Genomic DNA, 12520 nt, shown 5'->3' on the forward strand with positions numbered 1-12520 from the left:
GAGCAAAGAAGAAAATGATGGATTTCTTTGCTGTCAATGTAATACGTTGTAAGATAAAAGCAAGCAACCGTTAAAAACTGAAAACTAAGAAGAATAAGGTGATGATATATTAATGAGAAGATGGCTGGCATTGAAATAAATCTAGTAGTAGATGAATCTAGAATGGATTCAACTCATTTTCTTTCTCGTGAATCTACAAACTATACTCCACAGTGACAAAGCAAAAACAGGTTTTTTGGAATGATTTGTAAAGTTATTAAAAAATAAAAGACTGAAATATCACATTTGCATAAGTCAGTGGTTTTCAATCTTATCCGCGAAAGGGCCGGTGTGGCTGCAGGCTTTCATTCCAACCAGGCAGGGGCCACACCTGATTCCACTTGTTTAATCAGTTCATCTTGGTCTGCAATCAAGTATCAAGTGTACCTTCTATTTGGCTGGAATGAAAGTCTGCAGCCACTCCGGCCCTTTTGCAGATAAGATTGAAGACATAAGTATTCAGACCCTTTGTTATGACACTCGGCACTGAGCTCTGGCGTATCCTACTCCTATCAACGGTCCTTGAAATACTTCACCGGAGACCACCTGTACCCTATTGAATTGATTGGACATAATTAGGAAGGCACACACCTGTCTATTTCAGGTCTCAAAGTTGATGATGTATGTCAGAGTGAAACCAAAATTGTGTCAACAGATCTGGGGAAGGATACTGCAAGTGCCCAAGAGTACGGTAGACTTCATCATTCTCAAATGGAAGAAGTTTGAAGCCACCAACAGCCTTCCTAGGTTTGGCCATCCAGCTAAACTGAGTAATTGGGGTTGAAGGGCGTGACCAGACAGGTAACCAAGAACCCAATGGTCACTATGAATAAGATCCAGAGTTCCTTTGTGGAGATGGGAGAAGCTTACAGAAGGACAACCATCAGTGCAGCACTTCACCAATCAGGCCTTTATGGTAGCGTGATCAGACAGAAGCCATTCCTGACTAAAAGGCACATGAGAGCCCTCTTAGAGTTTGTCAAAAGGCACCTGAAAGACTCTCAGACCATGAGAAACAAGATCTTCTGGTCTGATGAAACGAATATTGAACTATTTGGCCACAATTCCCAGCAGCATTTATGGAGAAAGCCAGGCAATGCGCATCACCTCATTAATACCATCCCTACAGTAAAAAAAAAAAAAAAACGCATTCCATCATTTTCTGAGTGTTTTTACAGCCAACATGTAAATTTCAGTGTCATATTTTGTGGTTACATCAAACTGTGGTGCTGGACTTATTACAATTTAGGTGTCTGTAACTCAACCCTGAGTCTATAACTCCGCAAAATGGTAGCTAAATTCATGACATCATCATAAGTGGGTGAAAAAAACTTGCGTAGTTTATGTATATGCACTTTTTAGAAGTTTAGAAGTTAAACTTCTTTTACTTGAGCAAAGTACACAGACTGTTCACCTTCTAATGATGTGTCCTTTTCAGCCATCAGAATCCTGTTTCTGTATTTCTGCCATGCGACCTTGAGGAAAAAAAAACCTCATTTTCCAAGATTTATGTCACGGCTAAGCAGGAATTCAACCTGTCCTAAGTAGGTCATGTACTTACAGCATTTAATGTACCAATATTCTCCAATTTTATGACCTAAATTTGCCACGGAAAGGGCAAACGGGCCTGTTTAATTAGTGCCCCAATCTTAACCCATGTGCATTACTTTACATACTCAAAGAAAAAAAAAATGGGAAAAAAATCCACACGTCTTTCCCTGAAGACATCCGGCTTGAAGGTCAAGGTCCAATTAAGAAATGGCGAAGAAATAAATTAGCAGGGTGAAATATCGATTGTTATAGCATCCTTCTGCGTGTCCGAGTGAGCTCTGTAATGGATCTGAAGCAGATGGTCTCTGGTCTTCAGGGACGGAGGAGGATACACTCGCTCGTCTCGCATCTAACACTAACACGGCCCGCTCGGGGAACACACACTCGGGCCTTTTCGGTTTGCTCAGATGTTGCTTTGGCACAGAAAAGCCCGCTCTGAGAATTCTTTTACATATTGAAGCACTCAGATATGCAGAAACAAATATGCTGCTGGTGTTGTGTGTGTGTGTGTGTGTGTGCGCGCGCGTGTGTGTGTGTGTGTGTGTGTGCACTCACAAATCACCGATCTGAGCGCTTCTGGGAACAGAAAAACTCACTCGCCTTCTGCTTTCCTCTTGAGCTGCTTTACATGCCGATTATCACACACACACACACACACACACACACACACACATACACACACACACATGCTAAACATACATGAGAACACAAATGCATTCTTGATGTTTGCATAGAAAATACATCTCTACACACTGATCCTGAAAGTTCAGTTAGGAGGTTCTCAGCTAAGTGCACGAACCTGTAATATTCCAATGAACCCTTAAAGAACCCTTAAAGAACCCTTTCTGAAAAGTGAATCATTTTTTGTAAGCTAAGAACCTAATTATTTAAGAATCTAATTAAGAATTCTTGGATTCTTACAGCATCTTCCAAAAAAGGTTCTCCTGTCAGAAAGGGTTCTTCATGTTTTCCTATCAGAAATGGTTCTTCTAGGGCGCTCTACAGGTTCATTGACTAATTATGAATTATGAAAACATGAAGAACCCTTTCTAAAAGGAGAACACTTTCTGGAACCAATAATTATCCAAGTACATTCGAAGAAACAAAGAATCTTAGAACCACCTTCTGATAGGCCTTTTGTAAGGTAAAAACCCATAATTATTAAGAACCCTCTAAGAAGCCTTTCTGATAGGAGAACATGAAGAACCTTTCCTGGAAACTAAGAACATATAACCTTCCAGTGAACCTTTAAAGAACTCTCAAAAGACCCTTTCTGATGGGAAATCACAGATTTGGAAGTTAAAAACCCATAATTCTCCAATGAACACTTAAAGATCACCTGAAGAATCTTTCCTTTTCTGACATGAGAAGCCTTTTTGGAAGATAGGAACTTAAAATTATTCAGTGAACCTTTAAAGAACCCTCAAAGAATCCTTTCTGATAGAAGAACCCTTTTTTGTAAACTAAGAAACTATAATTATTTGAAGAATGCTTAAAGAACTAACAAGGAACTCTTTCTGACAGGAAAGCTTTTATGGTAAGATAAGAACCTGTAATTATCCAATGAAATATTAAAGAATCCTTGAAGAACCCTTTCTGATAGAAAAACACAAAGAATCCTTTCTGATAGGAAAACACTCTTCTGAACGATAAGAGCCCATATTTCTCCAATGAACACTTAAAGAACTTTTTCTGATAGCGGAACCCTTTTTTTCTGCAAACATCCAGAGAAAGTACTTTTTTTTTGGTGACAACGAGGATGTTTCATTTAGGAATGTGCACTACGACTAATTTCACTGACGTTTAAATGGAGATTTGACTAGTCTAAAAGTAGGAAACCCCAGATGACAGTCAAAAAACATTGTGTGTGTATGCGATCCATAAGGCTGCACTAAATCAACGCTAGTGAATACAGGCATATTTATTAAAATCAGCTGAATCAATAGACAGTGCAGGACCAATAAGCACAAACTCAATAGCCTATTATAAACAGAATTCCTCAAATAAAAGTTAGCCAACGTATTATGTCAACGCATGTCGAAAACAATGAACAGGTGACAGCTATTCAGTGAAGGATGTGATGGGAACGATTGCTTCCTTCGGCTAGTCTCTCCTATGCTAACACCTACGTGCCTGTGCTGAACATGGTTACGCATGGCTTCAGTGGAATTATGTGCCAGTTTGACATGACATAGCCTACACAAAACTTTTCCGTTTTCTTCTAAGTCAAAATACTCCCACAGCTCGCTCGTCTTCCGAGTGGACCTTTCTCTGAGCCCGCCGTGAGTGACACGGAGAAAACGCATGCAAGGTCTGAGGTGAACTGAAGTGATTTCGTCTTCCGCTCCAGATATCCGCTTTTCAAAATAACGTATTCATTTTAAAACGTAACATTAACATGACAGTCATTTGAACACAGCCTTTGTAAAAATATAAAGTAAAACGTAAATGTGTGAATTTTTTTTTTTTTAATGTAATCGGCTAGTGTTTCCAATGTCGACTAGCAGCAGCAGTAGCGTTCATTCGACTAGTCGACTAGTCTCACACATCGCTAGTTTCATTTTCCACAAAATGACACTGTTCCTGTCACTCCTAATCTTTTCCATTCTTACATTCTTAACCCCAACATCACATTCCTAACCTTCTCATAGCAAACTGTTGTGTCTTCGCATGAAACTCACATGAAGTTCACGTGAGCGTTCACAAGTGCGTAGTTCACATGAACTTCACGTAAGGACACGTCTGTCATTCTGAACACAGCCTTCCATGTTTTTCTCCTTGAGTGGTTCCTTCACTTAGTAATTTCAACATGTTCAGTTCTCATGTTCTCTCTCCGTAAGGAACAGTCTGGAAATTCAAGGTTCTCATCTTTTTTTTTTGTTCGCTCTGTCATCTCTCTCGATGTTGACTGTCTGCTCTGTTACAGATATCGTCTGTGATTTTAGTACAAACTCTAATAAAAGTGCAGCTGGATCCACTGCCCGAGGTTACGCTGGAAAAGGTCTGAACACACACCCAAACACACACACACACACACACACACACACACATACACACACACAAACTATAACTAACACTCTGGCTCTGTTTAGTTGCATTTTTAAGGGAGAGTGTTTAAAGTGTATGCTCTGTGCTGGTGTGTGTGTGTGTGTGTGTGTGTGGTCATGTTTTTATATCTCGGTCCCCAGGATAGAAATATCTGACAGGTTTCTAAGAACCAAAATGTTCCCTTTTGGTTACTGAAGTTAAAGATTTTTGAACACTTTTTCAGATGGAATATGAATATGAGTACGTTTTTTGGTACTTGTCGATATCGTTATCGAATACTGATCCGAAATGAATAACATACTTATTATTACTAAATCACGATCGTCACCGAACGTTTTATTTTATGTCGGTTGTTGGCGTGTGCTGCTAGTGATGAACTGCTCATGCTGAGCTTTATGTTTACGATGTTTTAGCATTTGAACAGTATCGTTACCAGAGACTGTGATTAACGCCGGTTTGAACGCAGAGAATTATCAGCGAGCTTGACTGTTAAAAATGTGCTCCGTGAGCTACACCCTGATTCGTTAGCAAAGCTTAAAAGGAAGTGCGAGTGTCTCAGTGCTCAGTGCTTGCTGAAGTGAAGTGCTCTCTCTCTCTCTCTCTCTCTCTCTCTCTCTCTCTCACTCCTCTCGCTCAGGACGTTTGCATTCTGCTTTGATTTGTCGCAAATATTTATCGCAAATACGTTCGTGTCTGACTTTTCCTGTCGTCTTTTCATTAGTGCAAGAACATACTCTACAGTTATGTCACAGTTATGATCACCTCATAGCATAGCATTTTTACCAATATGAGTAAATTAGCATGATATGTATATCCATTATCGGTATCGATATCGAGTCATCCCTAGGTTTAGCATAGCGTTAATTAGCCAGGGTCATAAATATGTCAATGTAAGGTTCTCACAAGGATAGTAATACAAATTTGTGTGTGTGAGTGAGTGTGTGTGTGTGCGTGGTTAATTATGAAGACAAAATGACAGCCATATTTAAATGGATTTAATAATCAGAACATTTTTTTGTTTTGTTAGTCTTTTTTTTTAGACTTGACATGGAACATTGCTGTTCTTCCTGGAAGCCTAATGTGCTAATTGACCCATTTTACTTTCTTCTATACCTAAAAACCCTAAAATTGCTTTTCAGTCTGAAACAGCTAATTGTGTCCTTTCCTCTTACGATTATTTTTTTAATTACAATTCTGGGATTTTTTAGTGCTTCATTATTGCTGTTCTTGGAACCTGAACATAATACAGACGTTACTCAGCTTAGAACCTGGGTCAGTTTGTTCTGCCATTGTGACTCAAAACATCAGCTAATTCTGTCATTACCATTAGAGTACCTCAGTACTCCCTTTTAGAGAAATAAGGCTCAAAAATGTTCAAAATGAAACGCTGGCATAGACTGAAGAAAGAGAACAATTCAAAACATAATACACAATTAACACAAATCGTTTGAAAAGAAGTTTTTTCTCGAGAACAATGTGACAGAGTGCTCGGTTACAGAGCGAGAGAAACAATCCAACCAAACTCTGCTCAGAGGATGCGCAAGACCAAGAAGAAAAAATGTAGATATACAAGACAATTATTCGCGAATGTTACATTTGTTAAATTTGCGTTTTGGCGTTTTTAGAACACTATGTTTATTAGGTACATTCTGTCTTTCTTTCTTTCCTTAGTTAGTTAGTTAGTTAGTTAGTAAGTTTTTGGGCCTTTAACCAACTTTATCACATACACTTTTTTTTTTTCAATTTATTTGGAACAGTTATTTATGTTTGTGTTTTTTTTGTTTGTTCGTTTTTGAGGGTTCTTTACGGGCGTTAAATGTGACTGAGGTCATTTTAACCCTGAACATTATTGTTGTTTGTGTGAAGGTGAATATCACTCAGGATTAAAGAGCTGAAATAAGATCAGAAATCAGGAGAAGTGTTTCAGCGTTTCAGCTCGACATCTCCTTCGTCTCTCCCTCATGCCTCAGATCCTCAGCTCTCTGCGGCGTCCGTCAGCACGATACACCATCAACCTGCAGGTATTTGTTCCAGTCCTGCCCCTCGCTGCCTTAATGCACTAATTAGGGTGCGATGTGTGTTAGCAGAGGCTAGCTCATTAGCGGGATCAGGTGGTGCGGTGCGGGTTGGAAGTCGATCCTGCAGCCACGGACATGCTGAGCATCGAGCTTCTCCAGAGCTGCAGAAAAAACGAGGAGAAATCCTCTCACTCTTCCTCCATCCCTGCCTAATGCAGCTTTCTGATTAATACACACTCTCAGTAAATGTATCGAGTGTGTGAGTAGTGATCGTCATGGAGGAAGTGTGAGAGATGGGCATGCTGGAGAGATCGTCTGTGATTCCCCAGAGTGTCTTCACTGCGCCAATCACTGACTCCACCTGCACAACCCGAGCTTGTCAGAACCATCACACACAACCATCACACACAACCATCACGAAAAGCATCAAGCAGAACCATCACACAGAACCATCACGAAAAGCATCAAGCAGAACCATCACGCAAAACCATCACACAGAACCATCACGCAAAACCATCAGGCAAATCCATCACACAGAACCATCAAGCAGAACCATCACGCTGTAGCTTTATTTAGCCTTAAATCCCACCGAGCAGGTGTGATGGACACAGAGAACCCAGCAAGGAACCCCAACTCATGGTCATACTCTGATTCCAACCCCTTAAACTCCATCCGTCCATCCATTTTCTGTCCCGCTTATTCTACACAGGGTCGCAGGAAGCCTGGAGTCTATCCTGGTGTCCTGACGGGGTGCCAACCCATCGCAGGGTACAATCACACACACACACACACACACACACACACACACACACACACCATGGACAACGCATGTCTTTGGACTGGGGGAGGAAACTGGAGTACCAGGAGGAAACCCCTGAAGCACGGGGAGAACATGCAGACAGTAAAGTTATACAGCAGAGCTTTACGAGGCCTTTAATAAGACGACTGCTGTGCAAATAAAAATCACATCGTTTATTACCTTATCATCAGGCTGAACTGGTAGGAGATAAAAATCCAATCTTTTTTTTTTTTAAAAGTGTCAGCTTAACATATACATACAAACAAAATTATTATTATTATTATTATTATTATTATTATTATTAATAATAATAATAATAATAGTGTTTGTTTGTTTGTTTGTTTGTTTGTTTTGGCCACTGCCCCACTGTACTCTTCAGAGAACTATAAAGACTTTGTGAGCAATATAGTTAAGACTTTTTGGATTATTAAAGAAAAAACTAAAAAAAAAAAAAACTGAAAAAAGAATAATTAAAATAAATAAGTAAAAGCAGAAAGGTTTTTTTTTTTTTTTTTTAAAGGAGCTCAAATGTATTGACATAATGGAAATATTTTATTTTTAAAAATGGAGGTTGAAAGGGAAAAAGTAAAGGAATAGAACTAAAAAGAATAAATAAATAAATAAATACAAACAGGGATAAAACTGAAATTAAAATGGAGAGAAAATAGAAAATAAAATGATGCTGGTGTGTATGTGCTCATCAACAAGCTCATCAACAACAAAAAAAAAAAAACACAATTTGATAGCAAAACATTTAATGAGAAAAAAAATTCAACAAGAAAAATATATAAAGAGTGAATATTAATTATTAAATCTAATTGTTTTTTCTTGTTTTTTTTTTGTTGAAAGAAGTCAAACACCAAAAACCAGTGGAAAGATACTCGAAAAAGAAACAGATGAGTAGCTCTTTAAACATTTTCTATGTCACTGAAGAGGCTCTTAACATTTTGAATCCAGTGGAAATCCACTTAGTCTCGTACAGATATACGTTTGTGAGCGTCTATGTATATTATTATTATTATTATTATTATTATTATTGTTATTATTATCTGTGGATTTTTTTTCTGTCAGTCAATCTAACATTATTTTTCAAGGGCAATTCAGATATTATTAAAAAAAAAGAAAAGAAACAATCAAAGTTACTTAAACTGGAGGAGTGGGCCGCACTTTAAACTCTCTCTCTCTCTCTCTCTCTCTCTCTTTCTCTCTCTCTCTCTTTCTCTCTCAACAGCACTGAAGAGGCTCTTAACATTTTGAAAATCTGTTCTCTGTCTCTGTGCGAGTATACAGGATTTCTCCCTGTATTCACCCATGAGTTAGTTATTCACTCTTTTTTTTTTTTTTTTCAGATTGCACTTTCAGACTTTGTAGTCAGGGATTTATATTGAAGCGTATTTGCGTGTTTATTGGCAGGCTTTTTGCTTGTTTTTGAAGCAGAAAAACTTTTAAATCATTGACATGATGGAAATATTTTATAAAAATGCAACATTTTGAGGCTAAATGTGGCTCGTATTAACTGGAGTAAACAACTTACTAATGAAGCATTGCTGTATAATATAACGTATATTACGATAAATTATATACACATATAAATAATACAAAATGTGAGATATAGATTTCGTATAATATTTGTCACTATAGTTCATATATTTTCCCATTATCATTTACAATATGTTCTCAGTACATCATACAAGTGTTGTGCTGTTAGAGGAAAATAATCAGTGACAGGGTGGTTGTGATGAAGCGGCGTTACTGTTACCATGGTGAAGTTGATTATTTTCCCATAACAGCGCATCATGAAATGGTTTATTCTTCTTACACAGCAGCAATTTGCCAAAAAATAGAAATTTTACCTTAAAATTAAAGAACAAGACTCCTTCTATAAAATGTCACAGAAACGTCTTTGTACAGAAAACTTCACAGTATCAACGGTTACACACATTTTTTAATACAAATGAGCTGTTACTATAGAAACACACACATTAATATAAACCTGCACTACTGTCAGAGCCGCTGTTATGGAAAATTAATCCAATCAGAATCCAGAATTCAGTGGCGCTGTGGTGTATCAGACCGTAACATATTGCTGTATATTATTTTTTGTGTGAGGCTGATCTAGAATTCCAGAAGGAAAGATCAGGGATTATCCCAAATAGGAATAAATAGGAATGTTGCCTGTTGAATGTACAGAATGGTGAAGAAGCTCTTCACATTTTGAGGCTCGTGATGCTCTTCATGCTTGGGTTAACGCTTCACCGTGTGTGTTGACCTCTTTAATAGAGTACAAACATCTCGGCCTACAAGGGAATTAGCTGGGATTAAAATTTCACTCTGTGTGTGTGTGTGTGTGTGTGTGTTTCAGGTTTCCTTCCATTTTCTTTTCATGCATATGTTGTGTGTTGTGTGTGGTGTGTACGCTGCAATGAATTGGCCCATGACGCTCCCCATCACCTCCTCCTCCTCAGCTCACATTAGCGTGGAGTGCGATCAAATCGCCATGGAGATGTGATAATTAACACTGACGGGAAATGTCACATCCAACACGGATCTGCTGCACACGTCTGCAGCGTGCTATTAGCGTGTCTGGCTGGCGGAAAAAGGCGGAGTCGAGACAATCCCTGACACCCGGTGCACGAATAAAAACCCAAAGTGAGCCCAAATCCGGCGTCTTTGAGACCCTCGCTGTGTCGATTATCCACTCTAGTGGCACGGAGACACAAATCCAGACGCTCCGCTGCTAAATTAAGAGGTCCTGAACCGCCAGAGCGTTCTCCAAACGGCTAAAACAGTGTTAAGCACACGCTGACCCTCTTTAAAACGTTAATCCAGACCGGGGTCAGGTATTCAAAAGGCTTTGGCACTTGTGAAAAATGAGACAATCTGTGAAAAAAAAGAGGAACGTGATAAACAGATCAGAGATGAAATAGGAAGTTTTCCAAAAACAGGAAGCTGACAGCATGTTCCTAATAATAATGATGAATATGACTATGATTAATGATGATTATGGGTTATTTCATGATTGCAGTACCATTTAGTCCTTAAATCCTAAATATTCCATTTTTTAAAAAAAATCATTTTTAACATTAAATCTAGAAAACATTTGTGTTAATTTTGCTTTTAAATGAGTAACAGGGGCTGAGGGTTGTTTAAGCACAGAATGTCCTAAAGAAATACACAAAATATCAAAAATGTGGTTAACGAGCATCCATGCTAATCACATGAGGACCTTAAGGACAGTTTAATGATTTATTAATTCGTATTTATTTTATAATTCACGTTCAGTCTTTAATTTGTGTAACAGACTTGTGTGACAGATGACATCATCAGTCAATATCACAAAATTACTAAAAAATAAAAATGATAAAAGATAAAAATGACAGCACTGATGTTTCTTCTTCTCATGATCTTCAAGAAATCTGGATGATGCAACTTCCTGTTGAACATGTGACTTGTGACTTGTGGAATGTTCTGGATATTTCATAGGGGTGAATGTGTTCAGGTAACAGGGCCGAGTGACTGAACTCTGAGCTAAAAGGTGGAAAATGTTATTATTAGTGGAGACTCTGATTAAACCTCAGCGACGCTGAATTCTGGATTCTGATTGGTCAGAAGGTGTTGATTAATTTTCTTCAACAGCAGCTCACAGTGCTCGCAGGTTTATATTAATGCACTTGTTATAATACTCGTTATCGTTTCTATAGTAACAGCTCATTCACAGGGACTTGAAGTTTTCGTTAAGGAGACGTTTATTTACTAATTAGGGAAGGAGTCTCCAGTGTCAGTGCTTTGTAACAGTCAGAAGTGAAGCTGTAACTTTAAGATTGCTGACATCTTCAGGACAGAGGAGTTTACGCTTATTTGCGTTTTCTTGGTAAAATGACAAGCTGCGATGGTTTATACCTGCTATAACGTAAGTAAGAACAGGAAGTGACTTGTTTCGCAGAGATTCCACAACATTAAATGTAACTATAAATGGATAAATAAATGGGGATTATAATGACATGCAGTTTTTTAACAACTAAAAAATTTAATCATGATGGTATAAGAGGAAAAACATGTTATATGAAAATAATCGGCTTCAGGTGGTAACTGTAACTTCATCACATCACCTCGTGGTTGATTATTTTCCTCTAACAGCACCACACGGAGTGTTTTATTCTTTACTCATTGGATATTGATCGCTGGTTAACGTTACCTTGACTGCTGTTGTGATTTTTAGGTTTTTTTCCAGTTCATGCTAGTTGGCAAGTCATCAGTTAAAGCTCACTTGACATTCATGTAGGATGAAGAGTAATTTGTGTAGGATATGTTATTTATTTATTTTCTTCAGCTTTGCAACAAACTAATACACACCGACAAACTCCCACATTCTTCATCTTCGTCTCAGATTTTTTTCTCAAAGGTAGATAGATTTTCTGGTGACTAACACACGGCTGTGTTGCGTAAATCCTGTGAGTTTATCGGTGGATCATCTCTGAGATAAAGCAGGTATGTACGTTTGGTACCAGGCTGTGAACACACCACACACACACACACACACACACACACACACATACACACACAAATCTGTTCCAGCCCACGTCAGCTCATATCATTACTCAATCTCAACTCAATAACAGCGTTATATTTTCTCTTGTTGAGTTTATGAGTTACGATCGTCAGGTCATCATTCAGGCGTCTCCTTGCGTCAGTTTCAGCACTTAAACTCCTGCTGTTCCAGATATTCACCTCGTTCTGGGTGGTTATCATGTTTTAATGTTCAATGTGCCACATTTTCCAGATGATGACTCTTTCCAAAGAGAATGTGCTCATAAAATTCCCCCAAAAAGTGTATACACCAATGAAGAAGAGAAATACATGTAATATATATAGCAAAAGAACATTAAAGTGTGTGTGTGTGTGTGTGTGTTTTAGATATGCCAGATTTACAGCAAAAAAAATGTCAAGTAAAATAAAACCTCAGACCTATATGAAGATATTAATAGTCAAAAAAAAAAGATACCAGATCAAACATCAAAAAAGTTTTTCTTTCCTTCCTGAATCCCATATCAATCTCATATCACTT

The sequence above is a fragment of the Pangasianodon hypophthalmus genome, chromosome 21 (assembly GCF_027358585.1).
Source record: "Pangasianodon hypophthalmus isolate fPanHyp1 chromosome 21, fPanHyp1.pri, whole genome shotgun sequence".
In the NCBI taxonomy this organism is placed as follows: domain Eukaryota; kingdom Metazoa; phylum Chordata; class Actinopteri; order Siluriformes; family Pangasiidae; genus Pangasianodon; species Pangasianodon hypophthalmus.